The sequence below is a fragment of the Dryobates pubescens genome, chromosome 29 (genome assembly GCF_014839835.1).
Source record: "Dryobates pubescens isolate bDryPub1 chromosome 29, bDryPub1.pri, whole genome shotgun sequence".
In the NCBI taxonomy this organism is placed as follows: domain Eukaryota; kingdom Metazoa; phylum Chordata; class Aves; order Piciformes; family Picidae; genus Dryobates; species Dryobates pubescens.
The window spans coordinates 13829227-13845485 of NC_071640.1; positions in this window are offsets into that span (position 1 = coordinate 13829227).

Sequence of the window (16259 nt, forward strand, 5' to 3'; positions counted from 1 at the left end):
CAGGCCCAAGGGAGGCAGCTCACGCCATGTTACCTAGGCAGCAGCAGGGGACGAAAGAGGAAGTGCAGACCCCGCATGGCCTTTTTATAGGGGTGCAGGGCATTATGGGAATGGAATACCTGGTCCCTGTGACCACCCCCTGTGCTGGGCCCACCCCTTGGGACCTCCCAGGTGTGGCCTGCGCAGTGGCATCTGGGCCAGCACCCAGCCTAAACCACCACAGGCAGCAAACCAGCACTGCTGTCCTGAGCTCAGCATGGCCAAGGGCAGGCTCTGGCTGCTTCGGCCCCAGTGAGGGAGGCTTCCATGAGCAGCCATTTCTCATCACGCCTCATTTAAAGAAGGCACCGCTGGTGAGGAGAGCAGGGCAGGGGAGGGTGGCAGTGCCAACCACTCAGCCTTTGGGAGGAGCAGGTGCTTGTGCTGAAGTGGCCATCCCAGCTGGGCAATACCTGGCAAGGAGCATAAAAAGAGCTCCAGGCACAAACAAATTCAATGGGAAGAAGAAAGTGAGGGGCAGGAGGGGTTCCCCATGATGGAAGATGGAGCAGGGGATGCCCTATTGCGGTGAGAAGGTGACTGCATCCTGGCTTGTCTGAGAAAACCAGGGGCACGTGGATTTGGGCACCAGTAAAGCAAGGCTGGCACAGATGTGGCACTCAGGTTGTGAAGCAGTAGATCTGCCTGAACAAGCAGGTTCAATGTGCAAGCAGCTGTGTGGGGAGCCAGCCCAGCACGGTCATCCTGCCACCTCTGCTGTCCCATTGCTTCCCTGCTCCTGCACAAGCTCCTTGGTGTTATCATGTTGCACAGCAAGGCAGTGGCAGGAGAAGAGCGATGCCAGGACTCAGAGCCCTGCATCCCAGCAATGCTTTCCAGCTGTCCTGGTGTCCCTGGTGCCATGTTCACTCTGCCAGCTCACATCCGATTTGTCCTTCGCTAGTGGTGTCCTCTGCAGGGCTGCTCTTCAGCCACTCTCTGCCTTCACCATGCCCAGGGACAGAAGCACAAGGTGAAATGTTAAGAGGCCTGCTTTGCTAGCAGGAGGACAGAGACCTTCAGCATGATCAGACCTTTACAATAACCTGTAACAACCACACAAGCATTCAGACACGGGGCCCGAGTTTGCTGTGAGGCAGCAATAGGCTCCCCATAATTTCATGCCAGTTGTACATGCTCTCAGCATGTCACCTCCATTAGGAGGCCAAGCCAGCAAAGGGCCAAGTGTACCTGTGAGATGTGGCACAGGGAGGGGGCCCAGAGGAGCAGGTGGACATCCCAGGGAAAGGGGAAACCAGATCGGGAGCCCCAGCTCCCAGCTGTGCTGGTGCCTTGGGTTCATCCCACGCCTGGGAGAGCATGGTCCCAAGTAAGGCTGAGGGAGGGTGTGCCACCAGCACACTGGAGGCATCTTCAGGCTTTTGGGAGGTATTTTGACATCCCCTGCAGGTGATGTGACAGCAGCTTCAGCTCGGTGGCACAGGGAAGACAGGGGCTTTCCCCTGCTCACACCAGAGAGAGCTGCAGGCACAGCCTGCCCAGGAAAGACAGGCTCCAGTGGCAGCCCTGTGCCAGCTGGGCAACAAAGCCTGCCCCACCCAGGGGAACCTGCAGGCCAAATTTTCAAGTGGCAGGTGAGGAACAAAGAGGAGAAGGTGGGGAGCCCTTTCCTCACCCAGCAGCACGGGATAGCTCTTTCCCAGGCAAAGGAGAGGGTTTTTCAATCCTGCTCTTCCATCTGTCTGGGGGTGACCTGGGCAAGGGCTGCCTGCACTGAACCAGTGGTTAGTGGAGCAACTGGAGTAAGAGAACAGACTCTGCCTGGCCCTGGGATGTAGTGCCTGGGGATGGGGGCATCTGCTGGTGGTGGGGCTCAGGGTTTCTTGTGGATGAGCACATCTGTGAGCACTGGTGGGCAGCACTGCAGCTCCACGTGTCTGGAATACAACAGGAAGAACAGGATGAGCCTGGAGATACTGCAACAGGCCAAGGTCCAGTGGGAGGGATTAGGGGCAGGGTTCTCTGCTCCCACCTGCAACCTCCTTGGCCAACAGCAAGTGCAAGGAAGATGAATCCAGCAGCATGCAATAATCTTGGGATTAGGATGAGCCATGAGCAATGCACAAGCAGTCCTGTGATGCATTTAAGAACTGCTAGAGCAAAACACTGACCTCAGCCCTGTTGGAGCCCTAGAGCAGTCCCAACCTGCAGGAGGGCAGCAGGAGCCATGGTTACTCCGCAGAGACACAGGGCAAGGCACAGCAGGCAGAGAGGAGGGGGTTGGAGAACAGTGTGGTCCCAGTGGTTGCCAGCAGCACTTTCAGGGTGGCAGGAGGCCATGGAGGTGTCCCCAGCAGGAGCACAGTCCCTGCCTGCCTCATGGGCAGCTCTCAAGCATGGGTGAACCAGGGACAATGGCAGGGACTCACTCCTCATCCATGAGCAGAGCTGAGACTGCTCCCAGGACCACATGCTGTTGTCCATGGGAGGGGGAATTCTGCAGCCCTGCACTCGGTCCCTGCCCTAGCCTCCCTCCCAGTCTTAGTCCTGCCTGGGAGCAGCACTGGACACACAGGCAGGCAGAGGAGCTGTAACCTGTTCCCAGTCCCAGGGCCACGTGCAGCCTGAGTGAGTTCTGCAGCTCTTGCACTGGCCCAGCCCTGGGCACTTGGCTGTGCTCTTTGGAGACTGCAGGCCAGTGCAGGCCAGCCACCCCACAAGCCCAGGGCTGTCCCTTCCCTGGGGACTTCCCAGCAGGCTGAGCCCTGCACCAACAAAGGACTTGGGTGTCCATGCTTCACCAGCTGCTGTGCTGAGTGCCCAGTGCCTCATTGCCTTGCAGGAGGGAGTCCCAGAGTTGCACAGGGTACTGAAAACCTCCCCAGCAGCCCTAAGCCCCACAGAGACATGCCAAGCTGGATCCAGAATGATGCTCTTGCTCAAGGTGCTCCCACCCTCATCTCCATCTGCACAGTGTCACCAGCACAGCAAGAGCTGGGCCAGGCTGCCCGGGAAGCGGGCACCTGCCAGGAGCAGCTGGGGGTGCCCACATCAGTCCCAGCACCAGGGGAGTCTGCAGCACAGGCATGGGAGGCAGTTCTGGGGGTTTAGGGTCTGTGGGCATCAAGGCTGCAAATCCACCCAGTGTTTGCATTGCTAGAGGAGAAAAATAACAGAGTGCAAGACACCAAAGTGTGACTGAGGGCAGCTCCTGCCCAGGCAGTGGTTCTGCATCTAGACCCTGCTGATGCACTCCAGCCTTGGCTTCCAGCCCAGAGCTTTTCCTCCTATAGGCACTGAAGGACTGGAAGGATCCCAGTGTATCCAAGGCTATAATCCCCATCCTGGCAAGGATGCTTGCCTGGAAGGAAGATCAAACCCAAGCACAAATCTCCATTCTTGCCTTGTGTTCTAAAACCTTTTCTCTGTCCTGTTTCCCAGGGCAGCATGATGCCAGCCTGAGGGGGACTCCCATGGGTAGGGATCTGCTTCCTGTTGCCCAGGCACTGAAGCAGCCAGGAAATAGGCAGCTTCTCCAGAAAAGCCTCACTGGTTTCTCCTGGCTGCCTTGCCAGGAACCCTCTTGTAATGAGCCAGGGAGTAAGCAAGCATCCAGCCCTGAGGCAGGGGGCAGGGAAGTGTCCAGCCCTGAGGCAGGGGGCAGGGAATTGTCCAGCCCTCGCACCTCCCAGGGCAGATGGTGCAGTGAGGAGACCCCCGGGCTGGCACACATCCTGTGCCTTCAGCTCCGTGGCTGTGGCACGGTGCCTGGCAAAATGTTTCCCCAGCATCATGGTATAAAGCTGTGGATCCTGGTGCAGGACCTGCTGGCAGAGCAGCCTTCCCTCACGCCACGGCAGCAGGGCAGAGATGTGCTGCCACACAGGGCTCTAGGCCTGCTGTCTCCTCCCGCTGGCTCCATGCCGCCGGGGGCTCTCCGGTCCCTAGAGCTGTGGCACAGGGCGTGTGGGCAGGGGGAAGGCACACAGCATGGCAGAAGGCAGCAGCACACAGCATGGCAGAAGGCAGCAGCACACAGCCACGCACGTGGGAAGCCTTGCCCACAGGGCTGGTGCCCATCCCCGGTGTGAGGGAGGGGATGGTGGTGGCGTGGGAACAGCGCAGGAAATTGTCCTTTACTTTAATAAAGCTCTGGACAAGCAGGGGCCTGTGGGGGAGCTGTGCAGGGATCCCTGCCAGGGCTGCTGCTCAGCTTCTGAGGGCCAGAAGTGAGCATGGCCATGGGGCTGCTGCAAACATCTCCCTGAGAGCAGCAGGACATGGCCGGGGAGCATGAAGCATTCTGCTCCAGTGTGGCCTCTCCTGAGCTCTGGGAAGGGATGATGAGCACTTGCACTGAGCAAGATCATTTCGCTTCCCTCTGATGGAGGTCAGCTTTGGGAGTTTGCAGAAGCATTACCACATTCCTGGCCTGCATCAGGAACAGTGTGGTCAGCAGGAGCAGGGAGGTCATTGTGCCCCTGGACTCTGCATTGGTTAGGCCACACCTTGAGTACTGTGTCCAGTTCTGGGCCCCTCAGTTCAAGAAGGACATTGAGAGACTTGAAGGTGTCCAGAGAAGGGCAACGAGGCTGGGGAGGGGTCTGGAGCACAGCCCTGTGAGGAGAGGCTGAGGGAGCTGGGGTTGCTTAGCCTGGAGAAGAGGAGGCTCAGGGGAGACCTCATTGCTCTCTACAACTACCTGAAGGGAGGTTGTAGCCAGGTGGGGGTTGGTCTCTTCTCCCAGGCACCCAGCACCAGAACAAGAGGACACAGTCTCAAGCTGTGCCAGGGGAGGTTTAGACTCGAGGTGAGGAGAAAGTTCTTCCCAGAAAGAGTCATTGGCCACTGGAATGTGCTGCCCAGGGAGGTGGTGGAGTCACCATCCCTGGAGGTGTTCAAGAGGGGCTTGGATGTGGCACTTGGTGCCATGGTTGAGTTGTCAGGAGGTGTTGGGTGACAGCTTGGACTTGATGAGCTCTGAGGTCTTTTCCAACCTCATTGATTCTATGATTCTTCCTCCAGCTTCAGCTGCATGCTGCTGTTTTGGGGGTGGAAGAACAATCATCACCTGCTGTGCTGCTACTGACAGCTGCAGGAAGACACTGCCCTGCTGTGGGCAAAATCTTTCTTTTCTGGAACAGAAAAACTTTCTCTTCATTGAAGTCCTTGGGCTGGGCTGGAGTTAAACCTTCAGAGCAGAAAAAACAGCACTGTGCAGGGGTGTGCAGTTCGGCCAAGAGCAGAGGCACAGGTGGCTCACCAGAGCCGTGCCTGGCAGCCAGCAGCTGCTCATCTCCTTCCCAAGGAGCAGCCAGCAAGGTCCAGCTTCCAAACCCACCCTGGGCCGCGTGTCGGGGAGCTGCCAGGCTGCTGAGTCCTCAGGAGAGCCAAACCCAGCTCAGCTGTGTGGGAAGCTGCTGCTGGGGCAGAGGTGATCCTGCCCAGTCTGCGTCAACAGGAGATGGGCAAAGGCTAGAGTCAACAGGCAGCCACATCCCACACCCAGAGCATCTCCTGTCTGCTTCAGCCTGGTCCCCCTCCTGCCAGGGGCACATCAAGTCCTCGGGACTGCACCGGGTTCACAGCTCAAGGCTTTGGTAGCAGGGGGTTGCCTGATTGACTGCTGTGGGAAGACACCAGGAGCTGCCTCCATGTTGGACCCAGCCAGCTTTAAGCAGCTCTAAGATGGACACATCACTGCCCAAACCTGAGCCACCAGCAGCAGTGGGGTAAAGAAAGGGTAAAAACCTGCAGAGAGCTGGAGAGAGGAGAGGGTGTAGGAGAAAGAGCCCTGCAGACACCAAGGTGATGAAGGAGAGGCAGGAGGTGCTGCAGGCGCTGGAGCAGAGGTGGAAGGCCACAGTGAGGTAAGCTGGTCCCCTGCAGCCCCCTGCAAACCCTTCAAGGTGTAGCAGACGTCCACCCATGGAGGGTCCTGCATCTCCATCTTCTCACTGCAGAAGCCTTCTCAGCCTCTGAGGGGTGATTTGAGAGCCAAACAGTTGCTCTGCCCACACCTTGTCACACACAAGGCTTGCAGGTGCCCTGATTGACACAGCTTCCCTTTCTGACCCCCCACCTGCTCCTCTTTGCAAGCGAGCCCTGGCACTGGCACTGGCACTGGCAGCTCTGTGGCTGCATGAGTGACTGACTGCAGCAGGACTTCCCTGAGGTAGCACCAAGCACAGCTGCCAAACATCTGCCACCCCCTGGCCAGTGCCTGCCAAAGGTGCAGATGTCCAGGACAGAGGTCTGAGTCCTGCCCGAGGTAGTGGCTGCAGCTCAGCCTCCTCCTGTCACCCTGCCAGGGCTGCTGTGCCTGTGAAGCAGGGGGGCAGCTCAGAGAGGAGATGGAAGACACTGGATCCAGTGGCTTCAGCAGCAGGTGTCTGTGTGAGGGTCCACATTGGCAGTGTCTGGGGTCATTGGGGTGTCCTGGGGGTCACTGGGCAGCTCATGGAGCATAACTCACTAGGGAACCAGGCACTGGCTCAGCCCCTTGGCAGTGGGTTTAAGCTCTGGGGTGAGATCCTTACAGGTACCAGTTTCACTGATTTTACAAAAAGAACCATTCCAGGAGCCAGCCAGAGCCTGTGCCAGCTGCAGCCATGGCTGGCACACACCTCTCTGAGCAAACAAACCTGGGAGCAGTCAGCAGTGACATTGCTGTTGTGTCCCCACCACCCCCTCCTGACAACCAGCAGTGTCCAGATGACAGCAAGGGTTATGTGATGCTCCCTTGAGTCCACTCCATGTCTCCAGCTATTTTCAGCTCAGAGGACTTCCTGAGCCAGAGGTGATTTCCTGAGCTCTCTGTATTCACACCCTTCAGCAGCTCTATCCTCTTTGGACTTCTCAAAAAGCCTTCCTTTGGGCACAGGCAAACCTGCAGCACCAGCACTGTCCCTCAGCCAGCAGCTACTGCAACTGCATGGAGAGCTGACTCAGGCTGGACCAAATCTGGCTCCTCCCTTCACCTCAAGCACTGCAAGAGCTCCATCCCTTCTGGCCTCTCCAGGCCCCTCACTGTACCTTCTGTGAATGGATCAAGGGTCTTCTGCTCAGACAGGAAGGACTTTTCCCACCAAAGTTTCTCAGGGAGGCCACCATGATGCCTGCAGGCAGGACTCATCCATCCTTGCTGTCCCTTGTGCCTCCACTGCTCCTGATGCACTTGAGTGCATCCTGGGGGCCAGAATCAGCCCTTCGTGGGCCTTGCTGCTACAGTGGCTGCAGCCCACAGACAACTCCCACCCTGCATCCTGCCTGGAGGGGTTTCCAGGGGACAGGGCTGTGCTGCTTGCTGCGGGCTGGCCCAGGCCTCTCGGATTGTCCTTCCGGCAATGCATTTCCACTGCAGCTAAAAATAAAGCCCAGGCTAATTTTACACCCAGGCTGGGGCAGGACAAACCGTGGGACCAGCCTCATGCTGTGGGTCCATCCAGCAGCCCAGATGATGCTCAGGCTGCTGTCACACACAGGCAGGGGTGCATGGGGTGGCTGTAGAGGAGAACACTGAGTCCTGGTAGAGTTTGGTGCCCACGCAGGGGCTCCTTTCTCTTTGCCTTGATGGGAACCAAGGGACGAAAGTGGCAGGAAAGTGTGTGGGCAGGAAAGGTTGGCATGGTGAGAGCACAGTCACAGTGTGAGCGTGGTCTTGGTGTGGGCATGGTTATGCGGTGGGCAGGGCCAGGGGTGTGGCCCTAGGACAGCCTGGCACAGTGGGAGGTGCATACCTACAGCTCTGCTGCTGTGCCCATCTGTGTGCCCACAGCTGGGGGGTTCTCCAGTGATGCCTGAATCCCTGAGCATCTGCCCAGAGCAGTGCCACGGGCATACTGGTGTGCATGCCAGCATCTCCCCCACAGCAGCCCCCTGCCCACCTGCCATTTTGGGCTTTGTCAGTGTGGCCGTGGGCTGTGCTGGCCACCAGCACAGGGTGGGGACAGAAAAGCCACCTCCTGGCCCGCAGCTGGCAGCTGAAGGCATGGCCAAAGCTGTCCTGGCCCTGCAGGCAGCACCCTGCAAGCGGTGCCAGCACGGCCCCTGGGGCTGCAGCAGCGGGAGCCAGGTGCCAGCCCTGCCTGCGAGGGGCAGGGGAGGCTCAGGGGGTTGGGGATCTGCCAGAGGACCGGGGAGAGCAGCCCCTGTCCTGCAGACCCACACCCAGACCGAGCCGGGAGCCGGGAGGAGCCGCCGACAGCAGCAGGAGGCAGGAGGAGGGGAAGCAGCTCACGGCCCTGGAAAGATGATGAAAATCCCTGACAGAGCCGCACGGAGCAGAGCCAGGCCCCGGGCGGCACAGACAGGTGGGCTTTGAGCTTCTGCTGCTCCCAGCCCTAGCAGCCCCAACTTTGCTTTGCTTATTGACCAGGAACAGTTTTGCAGCATTGAGGTTTTCCCAGCTCCTCTGGTTTCGTCAGCCCTGATTCCTGCTAAGGCTGGCAGGGGGAAACAGAGTGATGGACCTGAGAGCCCTGGAGAGGAATAAATGCCTGCTCCCAAAAGCATCGTTCACAGAAGCTGCCTTGTTTTGCTTGGGGGGGGTCCCCCACTAATGTCATGATTTGAAAAGAGCCAGGGAGATAAAGGACTTTCTGGGGGGTGGTGGTGCAACTGCCCAGAGGGAAATGGGGGAAATGGCTGGGCCAGAAAAAATCCCATCAGGATTTTGCACAAAGCAAAATGAGAGCTGAGATGTGCAGCAGTGCAGAGTACACAGAGCTGCAGGCATGAACCTGCCCCTGCAGAGCCCACCAAGACCCCCACAGGAACCACCTGAGTGCCTCCAGCCACTCTGGCCACAGGGATGTCCTTCCTGGGGCCAGCAGCCCACGCCCACATGACAAGCCCCGTGGCCCAGCACAGAGCAGTGGCCGCAGGCACTGAGCAGCCAGGTGGCCACCAGCCCTGCTGCCGGGCAGCAGCAGCAGCACTGGGCTGTCTCTGGCAAAGACGTTTTTCCTCCTCCTAAGCCATCAGCAGGAAGTGCTCATTGCAGGGCTTGGCTCTGCTCTTCCTGCCTCACCCAGATGAGCTCTCTCCCGGCTGGCTGGGGCCCATGGCTGGTGGGGGGTGGGATCCTGAACCCGGAGCCCAGCCTGGCTCTCAGCAGCGATGTCGGTGATGACCAGCCTGCCTGTGGGACCAGGGCTCCACTGCAGACTGCTGCAGCCTAAGGATTAATGGAAGTTTGGAAGACTTTAAGAATAGAATAGAATAGAATTAACCAGGTTGGAAGAGACCTTCGAGATCATCATGTCCAACCTATCATCCAACACCACCCAATCAACTAAACCATACAACCAAGCATCCTGTCAAGCCTCGCCCTGAACACCCCCAGCGATGGCGACCCCACCACCTCCTCAGGCAGCCCATTCCAGTGGGCAATCACTCTCTCTGTGATTCTCTGTGATTCTCTGTGACTCTCTCTCATTAAGTTCTAATGAAGATTCTGGAAGCCTCCCAAAGAAGGACTCTGCATGGCAGAGCTCATGCCAGGAGGATGGAGCCTTTTCTCCGTGTGCTGCTTGGAAAAGCCTTTTCCATTTCAACTGGCCCTAAATGCAGCAGCAGAAGAAAGCAAAGTGTGAGTAAGAAGCTCAAACTGAACCCAAACCAATGCAAAATATTCTCATTTGGGGCTAATCAGAAGCACAGAAGCTGGGGCTGGGTTTTTTATTTAGCCAACAGGACCTGAGCAGCAGCACCAAGGAGCTGCTCATCTTCATCAAGGGTGGCTTGACCTGCTGTTCTCAAGCAGAGAAGGGCTGGTGGGAGATGTGATGGAGGGAGGCTGTCTAGGGTGCAGCAACCACGAGATAGTGGAGTTTTCAATATGCAGGGAAATAAGGAGGAGCAAGAACAGAACCCTCACTTTGGACTTCTGGAGGGCAGACTTCAGCTTGTTTAAGCAACTAACCCTGGGCAGCAGCCCTTGAGAACCAAGGGGTCCAGGACGGTTGGACCTACTTCAGGCAGGAGCTCTTGAAGGCACCGGAACAGAGAGGTGAGCCGAGGGGAGGCTCTGGGCCTGGATGGGCAAGCAGCTCTTGAAGGAATTAAGGGAAGAAGGAGGGTGTATCACCTGTGGAAAGGGGGGAGGCAACTAGAGATATGCCTAAGGATGTTAGATCATGTAGGAGAAAAATTAGAGAGGCAAAAGCCCAGTTAGAACTCAAGCTGAACACTGCTGTGAGAGACAATAAAAAGCATTTTAATAAATATATTCATGCTGCAAAGAGGGCAAGAAGAACCTCCAGGCTTTATTGGACCTGGAGGGGAACATTGCAACTAAAGATGGGGACAAGGCTGAGGTACTAAATACCTTCTTTGCCTCCATCTCCAACAGTAAGGCAGGAGGGCTTCAGGACAAGTGGCCTCCTGAGCTGCCAGCTGGGGTCAGGGAGCAGTATAGTTCCCCTGAAACCCAGGAGGAAGAAGTCAGAGACCTGCTGAGCCACTTGGATCCCCACGAGTGTCAATGGGATGGGATGGTGTAATGGGTTGGGGCAGATCCCCTCCCCACCACAGGCAGAAATAACGACTCAGGCAAACGGATTGCAAAATGTGATGGAAAGTTTAAATAGGAAAACAATAACAAACAACAATGAAAGTTTTACAGAGACCCACAAGCACCATGACAAAGAGAGAGATCCCAGAACATACCCAAGAACATCCCATTCCCACCTGGGGGTACACCCAACCCCCCCCCCCAGGGCTCTTTCTCCCCCCCCCAACCCAGCCTTGGGCCTGGGCAGGCCCAAGGGAGGCAGCTCACGCCATGTTACCCAGGCAGCAGCAGGGGACGAAAGAGGAAGTGAAGACCCCGCATGGCCTTTTTATAGGGGAGCAGGGCATTATGGGAATGGAATACCTGGTCCCTGTGACCACCCCCTGGGCTGGGCCCACCCCTTGGGACCTCCCAGGTGTGGCCTGCGCAGTGGCATCTGGGCCAGCACCCAGCCTAAACCACCACAGACCACCCCTTATTCCATACCATAATCCCTGCACCCAGAACATATCATCAAATTAGAACTCTTCTTATGACATATCTAGCAACAGTCCATGTCTTCTTCTGGGCGTCCTTCCACACAGTCTCTCATCCAGGCTCAAGCATCAGTCCATTCCAGTTGTTCTTCCTCATGTGATGGAACCTCCCAGCGACGCAGTCCTTCTCCTGCAGTGTGAATTCCTTGTGGACTCCTTGGGACATCCTGGTCACCTGGAAACACCTCACAACTTCTCAGCCAAGCCTTTATCTGCATTTACAGTTTCTCAGCGGCTTTTTCCACCCCTGGGGCAAGCCGGTCGGAGCAATCAGGCTCCACGACCGCTTTTTCCATCCCTCCAGGGAACCACAACCGACCGCTTCTGGCCAGTCCAAAGCTACACCAATGCACATCGCAGGCACATCGCCCCCCCACGGGGCGTTCACATACCGAGGCATCACCGCATCCGGTTCACAGCCCTCCCCCGGAGGGGGCGGCTGCAGCACAGCTCGCTGAGAAGAGAGGAGGCGGAGCCAGGTGCTCGGCGCCATTTTCAGAACATGTCCGAAAACACCAGGGAAAGATTTACAGCTGCCGCCGCCGCCTGAACGCAGCCCGGCTCGGGCGGTGCCGCCGCCGCCGCTTGAACGCGGCCCGGCCCGGCCCCCGCCGTCTCTGTCGCCGCGATGCAGAGTCCGAGTCACCTCCAGCAGTCGCTTGCCCGCTCGCCGCGGGTGTCCGCCCCCCGCAGCGGCCGCGGGCCGACCACGCTCTGCTTGCCGCTGCCCCTCCTCCGCTCCCTGCCGCTCCGCAGAGAACGAGGAGAAGGCAGGTCTCGCCTTCTTAGGCTACTCGAGCATTCTTAAGCTACCCTGGGCAGAAAGTCACAGAAAGAGCCACCCCTCGCTGTTCCCAAACAACAGGAGGGATTTCCATGCCATCAGCCACGCACCAGGTGTCCTTCTGCAGTCCACAGGAGTTCACACAGTCGCCCCGGTAACACAAAACCTGAGCCCCAACTTCCCAAACCCAAGCCGACGCCCAGAACTAAATTTAAACTCTCCATCTTTTGCAATCCGAGCTGCAGTTGGCCCCACGTTGGGCGCCAAAATGTAATGGGTTGGGGCAGATCCCCTCCCCACCACAGGCAGAAATAACGACTCAGGCAAACGGATTGCAAAAGTGATGAAAGTTTAAATAGGAAAAACAATAACAAACAACAATGAAAGTTTTACAGAGACCCACAAGCACCATGACAAAGAGAGAGATCCCAGAACATACCCAAGAACATCCCATCCCCACCTGGGGGTACACCCAAACCCCCCCAGGGCTCTTTCTCCCCCCCCCAACCCAGCCTTGGGCCTGAGCAGGCCCAAGGGAGGCAGCTCACGCCATGTTACCTAGGCAGCAGCAGGGGACGAAAGAGGAAGTGAAGACCCCGCATGGCCTTTTTATAGGGGAGCAGGGCATTATGGGAACGGAATACCTGGTCCCTGTGACCACCCCCTGGGCTGGGCCCACCCCTTGGGACCTCCCAGGTGTGGCCTGCGCAGTGGCATCTGGGCCAGCACCCAGCCTAAACCACCACAGATGGGATCCATCCTAGGGTGCTGAGGGAACTGGCAGATGAGTGCCACGCTGCTCTCCATCAGTTACCACCAGTCCTGGCTCACCAGAGAGGTCCCAGATGACTGGCAGCTGGCAGCGTGATGCCCATCCACAGGCAGGACTGGCAGCTGGCAGCGTGATGCCCACCCAGAAGAAGGGCCAGAAGGAAGAGCCAGGGAATTCCAGTCCTGCCAGCCTGACCTCAGTGCCAGGCAAGATTATGGAGCAGATCATCCTGGGGGCAATCACAGCACACCTGAAGGATGGCCAAGGGCTCAGGCCCAGCCAGCATGGATTTAGGAAGGGCAGGTCCTGACTCTCCAACCTGATCTCCTTCCATGCCCAGGTGACTGCCTGGTGGCTGTGGGGCAGGCTGTGGATGTGGTCTGCCTGGACTTCAGCAAGGCCTTTGCCACCATCCCCTACAGCAAACTCCTGGCCAAGCTGTCAGCCCCTGGCTTGGGCAGCAGCTCTCTGAGCTGGGTTAGGAACTGGCTGGAGGCTGAGCCCAGAGAGTGGTGGTGAATGGTGCCACAGCCAGCTGGCAGCCAGGCACCAGTGGTGTGCCCCAGGGATCGCTGCTGGGCCCCATCCTGTTCAATATCTTCATTGATGATCTGGAGGAGGGGATGGAGTCCATCAGCAGTGAGTTTGCAGATGACACCAAGCTGGGGGCAGGAGCTGATCTGTTAGGGGGTAGGAGAGCTCTGCAGAGGGACCTTGCCAGGCTGGGCAGGTGGGCAGAGTCCAAGGGCAGGAGATTGAACACATCAAAGTGCCAGGGGCTGCACATTGGCCACAGCAACCCCAGGCAGTGCTACAGGCTGGGGGCAGAGTGGCTGAGAGCAGCCAGGCAGAGGGACCTGGGGGTGCTGGGGGACAGCAGCTGAACATGAGCCAGCAGTGTGCCCAGGTGGCCAAGAAGGCCAAGGGCATCCTGGCCTGCATCAGGAACAGTGTGGCCAGCAGGAGCAGGGAGGTCATTGTGCCCTGTGCTCAGCACTGCTTAGGCCACACCTTGAGTCCTCTGTCCAGTTCTGGGCTCCTCAGTTTAAGAAGGACATTGAGAGACTTGAAGGTGTCCAGAGAAGGGCAACAAAGCTGGGGAGGGGTCTGGAGCACAGCCCTGTGAGGAGAGGCTGAGGGAGCTGGGGTTGCTTAGCCTGGAGAAGAGGAGGCTCAGGGGAGACCTTATTGCTCTCTCCAACTCCCTGCAGGGAGGTTCACAGTACCACAGTATCACCAAGGTTGGAAGAGACCTCGAGGATCATCGAGTCCAACCTGTCACCACAGACCTCATGACCAGACCATGGCTCCAAGTGCCACATCCAATCCCCTCTGGAACACCTCCAGGGATGGGGACTCCACCACCTCCCCAGGCAGCACATCCCAATGGCAAATGACTCTCTCGGTGAAGTTGTAGCTAGGTGGGGGTTGGTCTCTTCTCCCAGGCAAGCAGCAGCAGAACAAAAGGACACAGTCTCAAGCTGTGCCAGGGGAGGTTTAGGCTGGAGGTGAGGAGAAAGTTCTTCCCAGATGGAGAGATTGGCCATTGGGATGTGCTGCCCAGGGAGGTGGTGGAGTCCCCATCCCTGGAGGTGTTCAAGAGGGGATTGGATGAGGCACTTGGAGCCATGGTTGAGTTGTCAGGAGGTGTGGGGTGACAGCTTGGACTTGATGTCTGAGGTCTTTTCCAGCTTGGTTGACTTTGTGATTCTGTGAAAAGCCACTGTGGTCCAAGAGCCACTTTGTAGAATTGAAGGAAGAGAAGGACCCTGTGCAGGGCCCCCTGGGCAGGAACTCTGTGACCAGGGGCACCCTCCGCTGCCCCATGCAGCTGGTCACATTCTCAGGACAATGTGGCCAGGTTCCCCTTGTTCCCCTCCACTGCAGACCTGCCCATGTTGCCCATGATGCTGCCACCCTGCCAGGACCACAGCAGGGGGAAAATGGGGATCACACAGCCAGGAGATGCTCCAGGGCAGCAGGACTCACTGTTCCCAGCACTGACCCCTGGATCTGGCCACAGGGCAAACGGGAGCCACATGTCCTCCCTGCCCCATTTCCATGGGACCAGACTGCAGTGAGATGTGGGAATGAATGAGGGAAAAATGCTCAGCTGCTGGACTAGCAGAGCCATGGAGCAGCCCAGGCCCCCTGCCATGGGGACCTGTGGTGCCTGTGCCTAGCCCTTAGCTACAGCAGGGGAAAGTGAGGTATGTTCAAGAAGTTGCTAGATTATGTAGGAATAAAATGAGAGAGGCAAAGGCCCAGCTGGAACTGAAGCTGAGCACCTCTGTGAGAGACAACAAAAAGCATTGTTACAAACACATCAACACTAAAAAGAAGGGCAAGAAGAACCTGCACTCCTTACTGGAGCTGGAGGGGAGCACTGTGACTGAAGACAAGGAAAAGGCTGAGGTCCTGAACACCTTCTTTGCCTCAATGTTTAACAGCAAGGCAGGAGCTCAGCACCAGTGGCCTCCTGAGCTGGGGATGGGGTCGGGGAGCAGTGTGATGCCCCAGAAATCCACGAGGAATTAGCTGGGGACCTGCTGAGCCACTTGGACACTCACAAGTCCATGGGGCCGGATGGGATCCACCCTAGGGTGCTGAGAGAGCTGGCAGATGAGCTGCCAAGCCGCTCTCCATCATTTTCCTCCAGCCCTGGCTCACTGGAGAGGTCCCAGGTGACTGAAACTGGCCAAGGTGGTCCCCAGCCACAAGCAGGGTTGGATGGAGGAACCTGGAAACTCCAGGCCTGGAGCCTGACCTCAGTGCCAGGGAAAGTGATGGAGCAGATTATCCTGGGGGCAGTAACTGCACCTGAAGGATGGCCAAGGGCTCAGGCCCAGCCAGCATGGATTTAGGAAGGGCAGGTCCTGCCTGACCAACCTGATCTCCTTCCATGCCCAGGTGACTGCCTGGTGGCTGTGGGGCAGGCTGTGGATGTGGTCTGCCTGGACTGCAGCAAGGCCTTTGCCACCATCCCCCACAGCAGACTGCTGGCCAAGCTGTCAGCCCCTGGCTTGGACAGCAGCTCTCTGAGCTGGGTTAGGAACTGGCTGGAGGCTGAGCCCAGAGAGTGGTGGTGAATGGTGCCACAGCCAGCTGGCAGCCAGGCACCAGTGGTGTGCCCCAGGGAGCAGTGCTGGGCCCCATCCTGTTCAACATCTTCATTGATGATCTGGATGAGAGGGTTGAGTCAGTCATCAGCAAGTTTGCAGATGACACCAAGTTGGGAACAGATGTTGGTCAGTTAGAGGGCAGAAGGGCTCTGCAGAGGGACCTCGACCGACTGGACAGATGGGCAGAGGCCAACAGGATGGCATTCAACAAGTCCAAGTGCCAGGTGCTGCACTTTGGCCACAGCAACCCCAGGCAGAGCTACAGGCTGGGGTCAGAGTGGCTGAGAGTTGCCAAACAGAGAGGGACCTGGGGGTGATGATTGACACCCACTTAAACATGAGCCAGCAGTTTGCCCAGGTGGCCAAGAAGGCCAAGGGCATCCTGGCCTGCATCAGGAACAGTGTGGCCAGCAGGAGCAGGGAGGTCATTGTGCCCTGTGCTCAGCACTGCTTAGGCCACACCTTGAGTACTGTGTCCAGTTCTGGGCCCCTCAGTTTAAGAAGGACATCGAGACACTTGAAGGTGTCC